Raw genomic sequence first — 16,744 nt, 5'->3', positions numbered from 1 at the left:
AGCGACTTCTTTCTCCCACTCCCGATAAGAACAACCTACGCTCGGGTTGGGATGGCAGAGTTAAACACGTTAGAGACTGTACGATTGTCGACCTACTGGCTTCTTTCTTTTCAGCTCCTTAGAAGTAAAATAGTCCGCAGTTTCCCCTCTGTCGAAATGATTTATCAATAAACGTATTCGTTTATAACATGAAACTACCAATGATGTGCATTTAAGGGCAATAACTCTGGAATAACTGGAATTTTATTATCATAAACACGATAAATGAGGTCTCTTACCCATAAAACATGATGGGTGACTTTAGAGGCGAATGGTGTATGAACAGTGTTCCCGCCGCTCGTGTCCCTATTATACGTCCCGTCAAACCTGTCGGGCTTACACACATATTAACAACAACCGAGAGAGAAGCCTTTATTTCCAGACTGTATAACTTGTCACTTTGTCTGAAGCATATGGTAATGGCACAAACAATAAATTCTATACATACACACGAGATGTATATCGTATTCCTAAATGTTTTCTCTGGCTGTTTGCAATGGCAACTATGTCCGTCACACGCAATTCCCGCTTGTGTTGGTAAACATCATTACAATGTATTACATACCTGCCAGAGGCACATTCCAGTACGGCCGGTGCTTCTGTTGGTTTAAAGTAGATTCTATCAAGAGCGGAATTACAAGCTTATATTTTGAGAGAAAAAAACCCAACATGTTAACCCCCCCACACACACACACTCCCCTTCAGACAACTTACGTTAATCTTGTCCGAGTGTAGGCACACGCTGAGTGTGTGTTGCAAGGATGTCTTCTGTATGCTCCATGGGGAGGCAATAGAGGAATGTCGGAACTCATTTTATTTTATTATGTGTTGATTCTATTTTAGTTTCCCCTCTAGCTAATTGCGAACTACTTAAAGCAGCATTACTTTGCGTTTCCATGGCTTCGCTCTTATGTCAAAGTCGCACTGGGCGAACATGTCTTTCCTTAATTTGATTTTATATCAACTGCAAACCCTGCTGTTGAATGGTAAATCCTTGTCTACACGAACCTCTTATCAGCGATTGTGCTACCGTTATAGTGGAAATGGAGCTTGGTACACATATTGCACAATGTGCGCATGTTCAGCATGGCTCTCTTGTTCGACTGCCTCAGCGAGAACATATTACTACACAACCTTGAATGATGATTTCAAAGCTTGTTGTATGATTCTAGAGTGTCTAAAAGTAACAGCTTTGGTCATGGTGCTTCCCGAGGTTTCATGGGCCGAAGGTCGCGAGGTCAAAGATCACCTAGAGGTCAGAGAGGACACTGGCATAATGAGGGTCAGTGTGAGATGATACTACAGTGGACATTCAGCAAGTGGACATGGCAGAATTGGGGGAGGCATTGAGTTGAGGTTTAGAAGGCGACATTGAAATGTGTACTCATTGTGTTGCTACATCATATTGGAATTGTGAAATGAAAAAGGTTCAAAATAATGTATACTGGTAAATGTATGTGACAGTTTTGGGAAGTTTTAAATTCACGTATGGACATGGACACCTTGGTCCGTAAGCTTTGTTTGACTTTGGTACCAATGCTCAAATAACAATAACATGTGTATTCAAGTGCATTTGACTGTTTGTTTTTTGTGATTTTGGATACAAATATCAGTGATGTACAAACAGTTATATTGTTAGTTCACTGTTCGATTCAGACAGTGGTTCGACCTTCAACAGTGAGATAAAATTTACCCCTGTAGTATTTTGTGTTGATAGTTACATACTTTGAGAACTGAAATATAGAATGACCTGGTGTGTGAATATGTTCATACAGTTTTTGAACAAAATTTTGCTCATATTGAGAAAAACAAAACGTATATATGTAGGGCATGCAAATAAACACTGCATTTTGTTTTATGCTTTTTCGTTGAAATATCATAGTATGTCACTGCTGTTATTTTCACTGTAGTGAAAATATTAATTTTTAAAGAATTTAGTTTCCATCTTTCTAGCATGAGTAATGTAATGTTTATTGTTCCGGTTGAAAATGATTGAAATGACTTCACCAAAATGACCTCATAGCATATAAAGACTATCATGCGATTTTGCAATTAATGCAAATTCTGATGACATTTTTCTTAATTTTTAGATGTTAAAACAGAACAGTGTCGAAACTCATTTCACTTGTGATCACAGAAAATGATATTTTCACTCTTGGCTGCACCATCAGTAAAAATATTGCCTTCTTTGATCACTGAAAAATATAGCAATAAATTGCGATTTTACACCCTAATTCAACAAATACTTTTTACGTTGATTTTGTAACAAGGTTTTCTTTGATGTCCAAAAGGTTGAAAAGTTTCTCTCAAAGCTTGTTTAAAATAGAAAGACAAACAGTATAAGGGGCTTCCTTCGTATAAGTGAGCTACTGACATTAAGAGACTCACAGAACCCTTTTGAAATTAAATACAAACTTGTATCAAATAGTTTTTTCTTGTGAAATAAAGATGCCATGTTGATTTTTCCCATAGTTTTGTGAGGAATATCAAACCTTTGGTGTATAATCTTTCTGGTAAAAACCTGTTTGAGTGTAGCTATTGATCTGGTAAACGGACATAATATATATTATATCTCTGGAGAATAACTATTTAAACACATGAATGTTGATTATCTGTGATTATGGTCCAAATTTTCGAAAAATATATCAGTGTTGAGATACACACTAGTACTCAGAAGTTAACGCTTGTTTTGTAACCCAAATCTGGGAGTATGACATCATTGGTCCCTGCCAAGTTTCAGTTGTAAGATCCCAGTTTATTTCTGCTTTGGTACTTTATCTTAATCTAAACAGTAACAAAGAGTTACGAACTCTTTAATCCACATATGTGGATAGCTGCGCGGACTGCGTGCATATCAATATCGGCCCCTATATGTTCATTTTAATTTCAGAAAAAAGGAAATCTAACCTTGTTGTAGTTACCCCCCCCCCCCCGGACAACTGACGTTTATTGTCCGAATACAGGCACACCCCGAGTACACCGGAAGACGCCCATCTCATTTAACCAAAGCACCGGCAGTACAGGAAGTGTGCGTGTAGCAAGGATGTCTTCTGTAGGTTTCATGGGGAAGAAATAGAGGAACGTCGGCACTCATTTTATTTTATTATGTTTTGATTCTATTTTAGTTTCCCCTCTAGCTTATTGCGAATTACTTACAATAACAGCATTTCGCTGCGTGTTCATGGCTTGACGTTTATGTCACGGTTAGACTGGTCGGATATGTCTATCATTGATTGGATTTTATATCAACTGCGTACTCTGATGGTGAATTATAATAACAACTTGAACGTCTGTTTGCGGGGGAATTATGACCGGCGATTTAATATCTGTGATAAAACTAGTTTTATAGCATACAAAATATATCAGATGGATTACGAGATTTCCTTAAGTTGCTCCCAAATTCTTGAAATACATCCTTTTAATCCTTATTTTACTAAACAAGAATGCTTTCTTAACAGATGCATGATGTACCTGTTCAAAGCGCATCTCTATCACCGATTGTGCTACCGTAATAGTGGCATATGCCATTGACTATAAAATGTGATCTTCATACAAATTGTGACCTTGACTTCATAATGTGATCGCCATACAAAATGTGACCTTGACTTCATTATGGGATCTTGACTACATACTGTGAGATTGACTACATAATGTGCCCTTGACTACATAATGATACCTTCACTACATAATGTGAGCTTAACTACATAATATACCTTCACTACATAATATGCCTTTGACTACATAATGTGCCCTTGACTACATAATATGCCTTTGACTACATAATGTGCCCTTGACTACATAATATGCCCTTGACTATATAATGTGCCCTTGACTACATAATGTGCCCTTGACTACATAATGTGCCTTTGACTACATAATGTGCCCTTGACTACATAATGATACCTTCACTACATAATGTGCCTTTGACTACATAATGTGACCTTAACTACATAATGTGAGCTTAACTATATAATGTGACATTGTCTACATAAAGTGACCACGCGCTTTGAGCCATGATTTGATTTAAATCCTGCAAAGAAAATGAATTATGACCAAATACCACGCTGGTATAAACAAAGGCACAAGATGAACGGACATAAAAAAGGGCTGGAAACGGGAGATAAAACAACCTCCAGGAATTTTCCATTTTCATTGTTTTTATATTGAATACATCGAAAGTTTGACAAGGTATACTTTTCGATCTCGGAGTCCTTGGAACATCTAGTGTAAATCTAGCCCACAAATCACCCAGAGGTTGTGGGTCCAATCCGCACCAGGGTAACATGGTAAAGGTGTATATCACTCATCAAAGAGGTTGTGGGTTCATCCTCCACCAGGGTGAGCTGTTGTGAATATGTTCATACAGTTTTTGAACAAAATTTTGCTCATATTGAGAAAAACAAAACGTATACATGTAGGGCATGCAAATAAACACTGCATTTTGTTTTATGCTTTTTCGTTGAAATATCATAGTATGTCACTGCTGTTATTTTCACCGTAGTGAAAATATTAACTTTTAAAGAATTTGGTTTCCATCTTTCTAGCATGAGTAATGTAATGTTTACTGTTCCGGTTGGAAATGATTGAAATGACTTCACCAAAATGACCTCATAGCATATTAAGACTATCATGCGATTTTGCAATTAATGCAAATTCTGATGACATTTTTCTTAATTTTTAGCTGTTAAAACAGAACAGTGTCGAAACTCATTTCATTTGTGATCACAGAAAATGATATTTTCACTCTTGGCTGCACCATCAGTAAAAATATTGCCTTCTTTGATCACTGAAAAATATAGCAATAAATTGCGATTTTACACCCTAATTCAACAAATACTTTTTACGTTGATTTTGTAACAAGGTTTCCTTTGATGTCCAAAAGGTTGAAAAGTTTCTCTCAAAGCTTGTTTAAAATAGAAAGACAAACAGTATAAGGGGCTTCCTTCGTATAAGTGAGCTACTGACATTAAGAGACTCACAGAACCCTTTTGAAATTAAATACAAACTTGTATCAAATAGTTTTTTCTTGTGAAATAAAGATACCATGTTGATTTTTCCCATAGTTTTGTGAGGAATATCAAACCTTTGGTGTATAATCTTTCTGGTAAAAACCTGTTTGAGTGTAGCTTTTGATCTGGTAAACGGACATAATATATATTATATCTCTGGAGAATAACTATTTAAACACATGAATGTTGATTATCTGTGATTATGGTCCAAATTTTCGAAAAATATATCAGTGTTGAGATACACACTAGTACTCAGAAGTTAACGCTTGTTTTGTAACCCAAATCTGGGAGTATGACATCATTGGTCCCTGCCAAGTTTGAGTTGTAAGATCCCAGTTTATTTCTGCTTTGGTACTTTATCATAATCTAAACAGTAACAAAGAGTTACGAACTCTTTAATCCACATATGTGGATAGCTGCGCGGACTGCGTGCATATCAATATCGGCCCCTATATGTTCATTTTAATTTCAGAAAAAAGGAAATCTGACCTTGTTGTAGTTAATACATTCCTGTGATATATTAACCCCCCCCCCGGACAACTGACGTTTATTGTCCGAATACAGGCACACCCCGAGTACACCGGAAGACGCCCATCTCATTTAACCAAAGCACCGGCAGTACAGGAAATGTGCGTGTAGCAAGGATGTCTTCTGTAGGTTTCATGGGGAGGAAATAGAGGAACGTCGGCACTCATTTTATTTTATTATGTGTTGATTCTATTTTAGTTTCCCCTCTAGCTTATTGCGAATTACTTACAATAACAGCATTTCGCTGCGTGTTCATGGCTTGACGTTTATGTCACGGTTAGACTGGTCGGATATGTCTGTCCTTGATTGGATTTTATATCCACTGCGTACTCTGATGGTGAATTATAATAACAACTTGAACGTCTGTTTGCGGGGGAATTATGACCGGCGATTTAATATCTGTGATAAAACTGGTTTTATAGCATACAAAATATATCAGATGGATTACCGAGATTTCCTTAAGTTGCTCCCAAATTCTTGAAATACATCCTTTTAATCCTTATTTTACTAAACAAGAATGCTTTCTTAACAGATGCATGTTGTACCTGTTCAAAGCGCATCTCTATCACCGATTGTGCTACCGTTATAGTGGCATATGCCATTGACTATAAAATGTGATCTTCATACAAATTGTGCCCTTGACTACATAATGTGCCCTTGACTACATAATGTGCCCTTGACTACATAATGTGCCCTTGACTACATAATGTGCCCTTCACTACATAATGTGCCCTTCACTACATAATGTGCCCTTGACTACATAATGTGCCCTTGACTACATAATGTGCCCTTGACTACATAATGTGCCCTTCACTACATAATGTGCCCTTGACTACATAATGTGCCCTTCACTACATAATGTGCCCTTGACTACATAATGTGCCCTTGACTACATAATGTGCCCTTCACTACATAATGTGCCCTTGACTACATAATGTGCCCTTCACTACATAATGTGCCCTTGACTACATAATGTGCCCTTGACTACATAATGTGCCCTTGACTACATAATGTGCTCTTGACTACATAATGTGCCCTTCACTACATAATGTGCCCTTCACTACATAATGTGCCCTTGACTACATAATGTGCCCTTGACTACATAATGTGCCCTTGACTACATAATGTGCCCTTGACTACATAATGTGCCCTTGACTACATAATGTGCCCTTCACTACATAATGTGCTCTTGACTACATAATGTGCCCTTCACTACATAATGTGCCCTTCACTACATAATGTGCCCTTGACTACATAATGTGCCCTTGACTACATAATGTGCCCTTGACTACATAATGTGCCCTTGACTACATAATGTGCCCTTGACTACATAATGTGCCCTTGACTACATAATGTGCCCTTGACTACATAATGTGCCCTTGACTACATAATGTGCCCTTGACTACATAATGTGCCCTTCACTACATAATGTGCCCTTCACTACATAATGTGCCCTTGTCTACATAATGTGCCCTTGACTACATAATGTGCCCTTGACTACATAATGTGCCCTTGACTACATAATGTGTCCTTGACTACATAATGTGCCCTTGACTACATAATGTGCCCTTGACTACATAATGTGCCCTTGACTACATAATGTGCCCTTGACTACATAATGTGCCCTTGACTACATAATGTGCCCTTGACTACATAATGTGCCCTTCACTACATAATGTGCCCTTGACTACATAATGTGCCCTTCACTACATAATGTGCCCTTCACTACATAATGTGCCCTTCACTACATAATGTGCCCTTGACTACATAATGTGCCCTTGACTACTAATGTGCCATTCACTACATAATGTGCCCTTGACTACATAATGTGCCCTTGACTACATAATGTGACCTTCACTACATAATGTGCCCTTCACTACATAATGTGCCCTTCACTACATAATGTGCCCTTGACTACATAATGTGCCCTTGACTACATAATGTGCCCTTGACTACATAATGTGCTCTTGACTACATAATGTGCCCTTGACTACATAATGTGCCCTTGACTACATAATGTGCCCTTGACTACATAATGTGCCCTTGACTACATAATGTGCCCTTGACTACATAATGTGCCCTTGTCTACATAATGTGCCCTTGACTACATAATGTGCCCTTGACTACATAATGTGCTCTTGACTACATAATGTGCCCTTCACTACATAATGTGCCCTTGACTACATAATGTGCCCTTGACTACATAATGTGCCCTTGACTACATAATGTGCCCTTGACTACATAATGTGCCCTTGACTACATAATGTGCCCTTGACTACATAATGTGCCCTTGACTACATAATGTGCCCTTGACTACATAATGTGCCCTTGACTACATAATGTGCCCTTGACTACATAATGTGCCCTTCACTACATAATGTGCCCTTGACTACATAATGTGCCCTTCACTACATAATGTGCTCTTGACTACATAATGTGCCCTTGACTACATAATGTGCCCTTCACTACATAATGTGCCCTTGACTACATAATGTGCCCTTCACTACATAATGTGCCCTTCACTACATAATGTGCCCTTCACTACATAATGTGCCCTTGACTACATAATGTGCCCTTCACTACATAATGTGCCCTTGACTACATAATGTGCCCTTCACTACATAATGTGCCCTTCACTACATAATGTGCCCTTGACTACATAATGTGCCCTTGACTACATAATGTGCCCTTGACTACATAATGTGCCCTTCACTACATAATGTGCCCTTCACTACATAATGTGCCCTTCACTACATAATGTGCCCTTCACTACATAATGTGCCCTTCACTACATAATGTGCCCTTGACTACATAATGTGCCCTTGACTACATAATGTGCCCTTCACTACATAATGTGCCCTTCACTACATAATGTGCCCTTGACTACATAATGTGCCCTTGACTACATAATGTGCCCTTGACTACATAATGTGCCCTTGACTACATAATGTGCCCTTGACTACATAATGTGCTCTTGACTACATAATGTGCCCTTCACTACATAATGTGCCCTTGACTACATAATGTGCCCTTGACTACATAATGTGCCCTTCACTACATAATGTGCCCTTCACTACATAATGTGCCCTTGACTACATAATGTGCCCTTCACTACATAATGTGCTCTTGACTACATAATGTGCCCTTGACTACATAATGTGCCCTTCACTACATAATGTGCCCTTGACTACATAATGTGCCCTTCACTACATAATGTGCCCTTCACTACATAATGTGCCCTTCACTACATAATGTGCCCTTGACTACATAATGTGCCCTTCACTACATAATGTGCCCTTGACTACATAATGTGCCCTTCACTACATAATGTGCCCTTGACTACATAATGTGCCCTTGACTACATAATGTGCCCTTGACTACATAATGTGCCCTTGACTACATAATGTGCCCTTCACTACATAATGTGCCCTTCACTACATAATGTGCCCTTGACTACATAATGTGCCCTTGACTACATAATGTGCCCTTCACTACATAATGTGCCCTTGACTACATAATGTGCCCTTCACTACATAATGTGCCCTTCACTACATAATGTGCCCTTGACTACATAATGTGCTCTTGACTACATAATGTGCCCTTCACTACATAATGTGCCCTTGACTACATAATGTGCCCTTGACTACATAATGTGCCCTTCACTACATAATGTGCTCTTGACTACATAATGTGACCTTAACTACATAATGTGACCTTAACTACATAATGTGCCCTTGACTACATAATGTGCTCTTGACTACATAATGTGCCCTTGACTACATAATGTGCCCTTGACTACATAATGTGCCCTTGACTACATAATGTGCCCTTAACTACATAATGTGCCCTTAACTACATAATGTGCCCTTAACTACATAATGTGACCTTAACTACATAATGTGACCTTAACTACATAATGTGCCCTTAACTACATAATGTGACCTTAACTACATAATGTGCCCTTAACTACATAATGTGCTCTTGACTACATAATGTGACCTTGACTACATAATGTGCCCTTGACTACATAATGTGCCCTTGACTACATAATGATACCTTCACTACATAATATGCCTTTGAATACATAATGTGACCTTAACTACATAATGTGACCTTAACTACATAATGTGACCTTAGCTACATAATGTGAGCTTAACTACATAATGTGAGCTTAACTATATAATGTGAGCTTAACTATATAATGTGAGCTTAACTACATAATCTGAGCTTAACTATATAATGTGACATAATGTGAGCTTAACTACATAATGTGAGCTTAACTATATAATGTGAGCTTAACTATATAATGTGAGCTTAACTATATAATGTGACCTTAACTATATAATGTGCCCTTGACTACATAATGTGAGCTTAACTATATAATGTGAGCTTAACTACATAATGTGAGCTTAACTACATAATGTGACCTTAACTATATAATGTGAGATTAACTACATAATTGTGACCTTAACTACATAATGTGAGCTTAACTACATAATGTGACCTTAACTATATAATCTGACCTTAACTACTTTATGTGACCTTAACTACATAATGTGAGCTTAACTACATAATGTGACCTTAACTACATAATGTGAGCTTAACTACATAATGTGAGCTTAACTACATAATGTGACCTTAACTACATAATGTGAGCTTAACTACATAATGTGACCTTAACAACATAATGTGAGCTTAACTACATAATGTGACCTTAACTATATAATGTGAGCTTAACTACATAATGTGACCTTAACTACATAATGTGAGCTTAACTACATAATGTGACCTTAACTACATAATGTGAGCTTAACTACATAATGTGAGCTTAACTACATAATGTGACCTTAACTACATAATGTGACCTTGACTATATAATGTAAGCTTAACTATATAATGTGACCTTAACTGCATAATGTGACCTTAACTATATAATGTGACCTTAACTACATAATGTGAGCTTAACTCCAAATGTGACCTTAACTGTATAATGTGAGCTTAACTATATAATGTGAGCTTAACTATATAATGTGAGCTTAACTATATAATGTGAGCTTAACTACATAATGTGACCTTAACTACATAATGTGAGCTTAACTATATAATGTGAGCTTAACTACATAATGCGAGCTTAACTACATAATGTGAGCTTAACTACATAATGTGAGCTTAACTACATAATGTGAGCTTAACTATATAATGTGAGCTTAACTACATAATGTGACCTTAACTATATAATGTGAGCTTAACTACATAATGTGAGCTTAACTACATAATGTGACCTCAACTATATAATGTGAGCTTAACTCCAAATGTGACCTTAACTGTATAATGTGAGCTTAACTATATAATGTGAGCTTAACTATATAATGTGAGCTTAACTATATAATGTGAGCTTAACTACATAATGTGACCTCAACTATATAATGTGAGCTTAACTCCAAATGTGACCTTAACTGTATAATGTGCCCTTAACTATATAATGTGAGCTTAACTATATAATGTGACCTTGTTTTTATTTTGAATACATCGAAAGTTTGACAAGGTATACTTTTCGTTCTCGGAGTCCTTGGAACATCTAGTGGTAAATCTAGCCCACAAATCACCCAGAGGTTGTGGGTCCAATCCGCACCAGGGTAACATGGTAAAGGTGTATATCACTCATCAAAGAGGTTGTGGGTTCAACCTCCACCAGGGTGAGCTGGTAAAGTTGTCCGCATATCACCCAAGATGCTGTTGGTTCGATCACTACATGGGATACCACTTCATGGCCTCTGAAATAGGACTGGCTTCTATCCAGGAAACGGATGCGAAAGTGTTTTATACCGGCTTTAATTTATCGTCACAATCGAGCTTAAATGAATAAGAAGACACTAACTACTTATGACATTGACCCTTTGTCGGAGTCAACTACTTAACGCATAACTTTCGTTTTGTCAGTTATTTAAGTCCCTGGCCGCGCGTTTTTGTCAAATATTTGAAACATTGGCCCAGCGTTTCTGTCCCTTTTTTTCGGGCACTGACTGTGCTTTCGTCAATTTTCGAGTTTTTGTCAATTATGTAAGGTATTGGGCTTGTGACTGTAATTTTTGCCAACTTTTTGGAGTATTTGCAATTGTTTTGGTAAATATTTCAGGTATATGTCAGGATTTATTTGTGAGCTATCTTAGGCATTGGCCCTTCGGATCTGTCAACTACAATAAGATCATGTGTTTTCGCTATATATTGCGATCATTGGCTTTTTCGTTTGTCAGCTATGTAAGGCACTGGACCATGTACTATGGCATGCGTTCTGTGGCACGCTAGAAAAAAAATCAGGTTAATGTATACTTTGATAAGATTCACATTTTAAGTGTTTTCTTTATTCACGATTGTTGGGATAAGAGAGGTTTGTGCACGTAAACCGGTTAAAACCCCCAGTAAATTTACATTTTACTGACCGCTCCAAGGCGGTAACGAACCATCCTTTATAAACACTCCTAGTTTATTTATATAGTAAATATGTACCGAGTTGTTTGTGAAGTTTTGTGCCATTTTTCCATGTTTATGGTTTGTGATATTTTTGTATATGTGATCTTTGTCTTTGACGTTTACCCTGTGCAATTAAATGGACTTTATGTTTCCTGAAGTTAATGCATACTTTGATAAGATTTACCTTTTACGTTTTTACTTTATTCGGGAGTGTTGGGATAAGAGTGAGGTTGTGCACACAGACTGGTTTAAACCCCCAGTAAATCTACATTTTACTGACCGTTCCAAGGCGGTACCTAACAATCCTTGATAAACATACCTAGTTTTTTTTATATAGTATATATGCACTGCGCTGTTTGTGGAGTTTTGTGTTGTTGGTCCATGTTTCTTGTTTGTATTTTTGTTTGTTTTTGCGTTCTATGTCTTTGGCGTTTACCCATGTGTCATTAAACGGGGTTTATGTTTAAACTTTTGGCTATTGAGCTTGTAGCTGTAGCTTTTCACATCGTCACATAGCAACAAACAGATCCTCGAGCTGGGGTCAAGAGCATTCAACAAACTTAGTAGACGACCATAGGCCGCTACTCGGCTGTCAATAAAAGGAAGGGCTTTCCTTTATAGTAGGGATTTTTTTAAGGAACTTGTCCAGAATATGTATCTTTAAAACATTGTTTCTATTCATTTTTAGCTCGACTATTCGAAGAATAGGTGGGCTATACTACTCGCCCCAGCGTCGGCGTCCGGTTAAAGTTTTAGGGCAAGTTGGGATTTTCAGTCCAATACCCTACATTCAATTGACTTAATACTTCAGGCAGTTGTTCAGGGCCACCACATGATGAGGTTAGATAACTCCATATTATTCTTTACACAGATTATGGCACCTGATTGACTATGGAACTTAGGTTAAAGTTTTAGGGCAAGTTGGAATATTTATCAATAACTTCTATATCCTTTTTTCAGTTGACTTAATACTTCACACAGTTGTTCAGGACCATCACACAATGAGGTTACATAACTCCATATTATCCTAAATACAAGTTATGGCCCCTGATTGACTTAGGTTAAAGTTTTAGGGCAGGTTAAAGTTTTAGGGCAAGTTGGGGTTTTCACTTAAAACTCCAATACCATTCATTTAATTGACATAATACTTCACACAGATGTTCAGCGCCATCACATAATGAGGTAAGACAACTCCATATTGTCTTTTATACAAATTATGGCCTCTGATTGACTATGGAACTTAGGTTAAAGTTTTAGGGCAGGTTGGGATATTGTTTAATAACTTCTATACCCTTCATTCAATTGACTTAATACTTCACACAATTGTTCAGGACCATCACCCAATGAGGTTACATAACTTCATATCCTTAATACAAGTTATGGCCCCTGATTGACTTAGGTTAAAGTTTTAGGCAAGTAAAAGTTATTGGCAAGTTCGGATTTTAATAAAAAACCTTCTATACCGTTCATTAAATGCACTTAATAAAATTCAAAATTATTTACGACCATCTTACATCAAGAAACATAACTCCGTTTTAAGCCTTAATACAAATTATGGCCCTTGATTTTTTTGATTTTTTTTTATTTCCTTTGAAAGGCATATTTGTATATTCTTAACCACATTTTCATAATGGGAAATCAAGTTATTTGAATGACTTGCGTCATTGTTTGGGCGGGCTGGTGGGATTTCAGCATCAAAGTCACCTTATGTATCGAATAATTTTAGTTAGGTTTGACATAAGAGACCAAACTTGGTATTATTACAGCAGGGACGTGATTTGTCCGCGGATTCGTGAAATTCCGCGGATCTAATAGCCCTAGAGACCCCCCCCCCCAAAAAAAAAAAAAAAAAAAAAAATAAAAAAATAAAAAAATAAAAAATAAAAAATAAATAAATATATATATATATTATTTTTATTTTTTACCTGAAAAAAAAGTACTTTGTTGCTTATAGTTGTTTAAGTTAATATTCAAGTTTGCTTCAAATTTAAAGTCAGGAATGCTCTCAAAAGAGCTTCTAAAAAGCCATTTTTTCTTCTACAGCAGTGCGCTTTTGATCCCAAGAGCGCCCTATAAACCCAAGGCGAAAATGTTTCAGCTCCCCAGCTGCCAGGTCAATCACATCCCTGCTACATCATAATTGTATTCTAAGTCAAAGCGGCGTAGTCGAGCGCGCTGTCTTACGACGGCTCTTGTTTATCAAACGCGTTCTAGATCTAAGTCCAGTACCAAAACATAAATAACATGTACTTGAGTACCTAGACGGCTGTATTTATATTTCACTCAGGCTAACTTGCTTTAAAATTCGAGTTAATGATAAGAAAATTATTAAATGTTTATAAAAAACAAACAAATAATCACCTTTAAATAAGTTTCATAAGTTAAATAAGCTCCAATCACTTCTATGTCACAATGGTCTTGCAGGATCTTTGACGCTATTATTGACGATGCAAAACACCTGGCACTTGTCAGCACAGATCCAAATGCTCTGAGGCAAATGTAGATAGCAGAAAATAGGTTTCCTAGTGTTTCTATTAAACTGCTCTGTTCACCAGACTTAGACTGCAATTTTATATAATCACTGGCTACTTGCATTGACTCACAAGAACATTCTGACGATATCAAGTTCCTGGTGCTATTATAATCCCATTAGAACGCAATGCTTTCTGTTCAATAGATGGAAGCCCGTGAGTCCTTCAAATGATGACTCCCAGCATACTACTTTGATGTTACCTCGGCACCGGACAGGCGCATTATGACAGTATTCACTAAGCGCCGCACATAAAAACTCCTGATCGAACTAGATTATAGTCTATACAAGTAAAACAGGGTACAGTCGCTATGGCAACATTCGAAGGGATTAACAAACTCCCTAACATTGAAAATACTAATATTCAATTAAAATGATATGAAACATCTCGTACTCTTCATCTAATTGATAACTAATTTGTAGAGTTAAATATTAAATGGTCGGCATCAAACTGAAAAAGGTAATTCTGCGATGGCGCGTTTACGCTACACTAGATTCATTGTTTGAAAACAATTTGTGACCATCTAGAGGCCACATTTTCAAATGAATGCCATCGAAATGGCCAAACATGTTTTTCTCATTGTATCTTTTTTACCTCATGTTCTTTAAGCATGGAATAAACATTTAGAGCTAAATGGCTGATCCATTCCGTACAGTTCGGCCATTTTCATCGAAAACAACCTCGGATGTATGCCAGTACATCAGTAGAAGTAGTTCGTAATACTTATTATAATAGTATTAATTACTTGCAGTGTTTTAACGTGTATTTTGTATTACTAAGTTGAAATTTGAGTGCCAGTGAAGTGAATTATTGCACATAAACAAGATTCCCAAATGTAAAATTATTAAATTTATCTGCTAAATTAAAATTGGTACGCGATCTACTTGCAGCGTAGTTAAATGTGAAGATTCTTATATCGTAAACCGTCCATATACATCCGAGGTTGTTTAAACGGGAAATGGCCAAGGTGTTCCGAAGTTGGCTGATCGAATGGATGAAAGGGAGTGAGGTGCTGCTTTAGGATGACAGGGATTGACACTCATGTTCTCAGTTTGCACAATGATATACAAAAGTTTCCACTCGCTTTACGGCACTGTTATACATCCACGTTTACGATCGGTATTCTCTTACCCTGGAATGTTTCATCAGTTTTGCGTATTTTAAATTCGCTTTGGAAATTGCATCGAAGCCAATAAAGGGAGTGTGAAGCATTTGGAAGTATTTATGACCATGGTAATTAAAAAAACCAAGAGAAAGCTGTAAACAAAGATTTTGCTTTGCAAATGAAAGAGACCGCGATGACGTTCTTACACTAAGGCTGCTTTAAGAAATTCAATAAACTTAGGAAAAACATGTTAACATTTTCTTTCAGTTCAATACCTTATGTCTGGAATAATCCAAAATAACGTAGCAAGTCTGATACAGCTATAACCATTGAAGTATAATGGTGTTTGTTGCATCTATTTTAAGCAATGGTTAAAACCCCCCGCACGTTTTAATGTCTGAGGTAACATTTTCCAGGTTTGCCAAATAACAACAACAAAATTGCAGCTCATCAACTTATTTACAATACCAGACACAAAGTGAACAAAAATGTAGTGTGAAAAATGTAATCGTCTTGACCTTTTTTCCTGGTTTTTGCATCTTGGGTCCCCTTTTAATAAGACTGAAGTCTCCTATTACGCACAAATTCCATGTCACTGTAATGAAACTAAATTACCACAAGTATTATATGAAACATCTGAAACTTAATATTTTGAAAATATTGCAAACCTTGCAAATGCTGGTCTAAATTGGGAAATATATTTTATTATTGCCTTCGTGATAGTACTTGCATACACTTTCAGTCAACCTTGAAGTACAACATTACAGGTTTAATAAATGGAATTTCCTTCACAGTTTGTGATTTAAAGTATATTTATTGCATTTTGATGGACAGCAAATAAATTAAATATAACAAATAAATCCAGACAGTAAAAAAACAACACCTTCCTTACAGATTTTACCTTCTTTAAATTTAACGTTTAACTTTTGCAATGCTATTTCTTTTTCCGAAAAGATACGCACAATTACCGGTTTTCATGGAATCGTTTATTAATTGACAGGGCGCTAAAGCAATTTTTAAAAGTTTTGTTGAAAGAAGGTTATTGTTATCAATGGGGTAAG

Source organism: Mya arenaria, chromosome 5, assembly GCF_026914265.1.
Source record: "Mya arenaria isolate MELC-2E11 chromosome 5, ASM2691426v1".
NCBI classification, from domain to species: Eukaryota; Metazoa; Mollusca; class Bivalvia; order Myida; family Myidae; genus Mya; species Mya arenaria.
The sequence above is the reverse complement of the archived record's forward strand: the minus strand, read 5'-3'. Positions refer to the sequence as shown.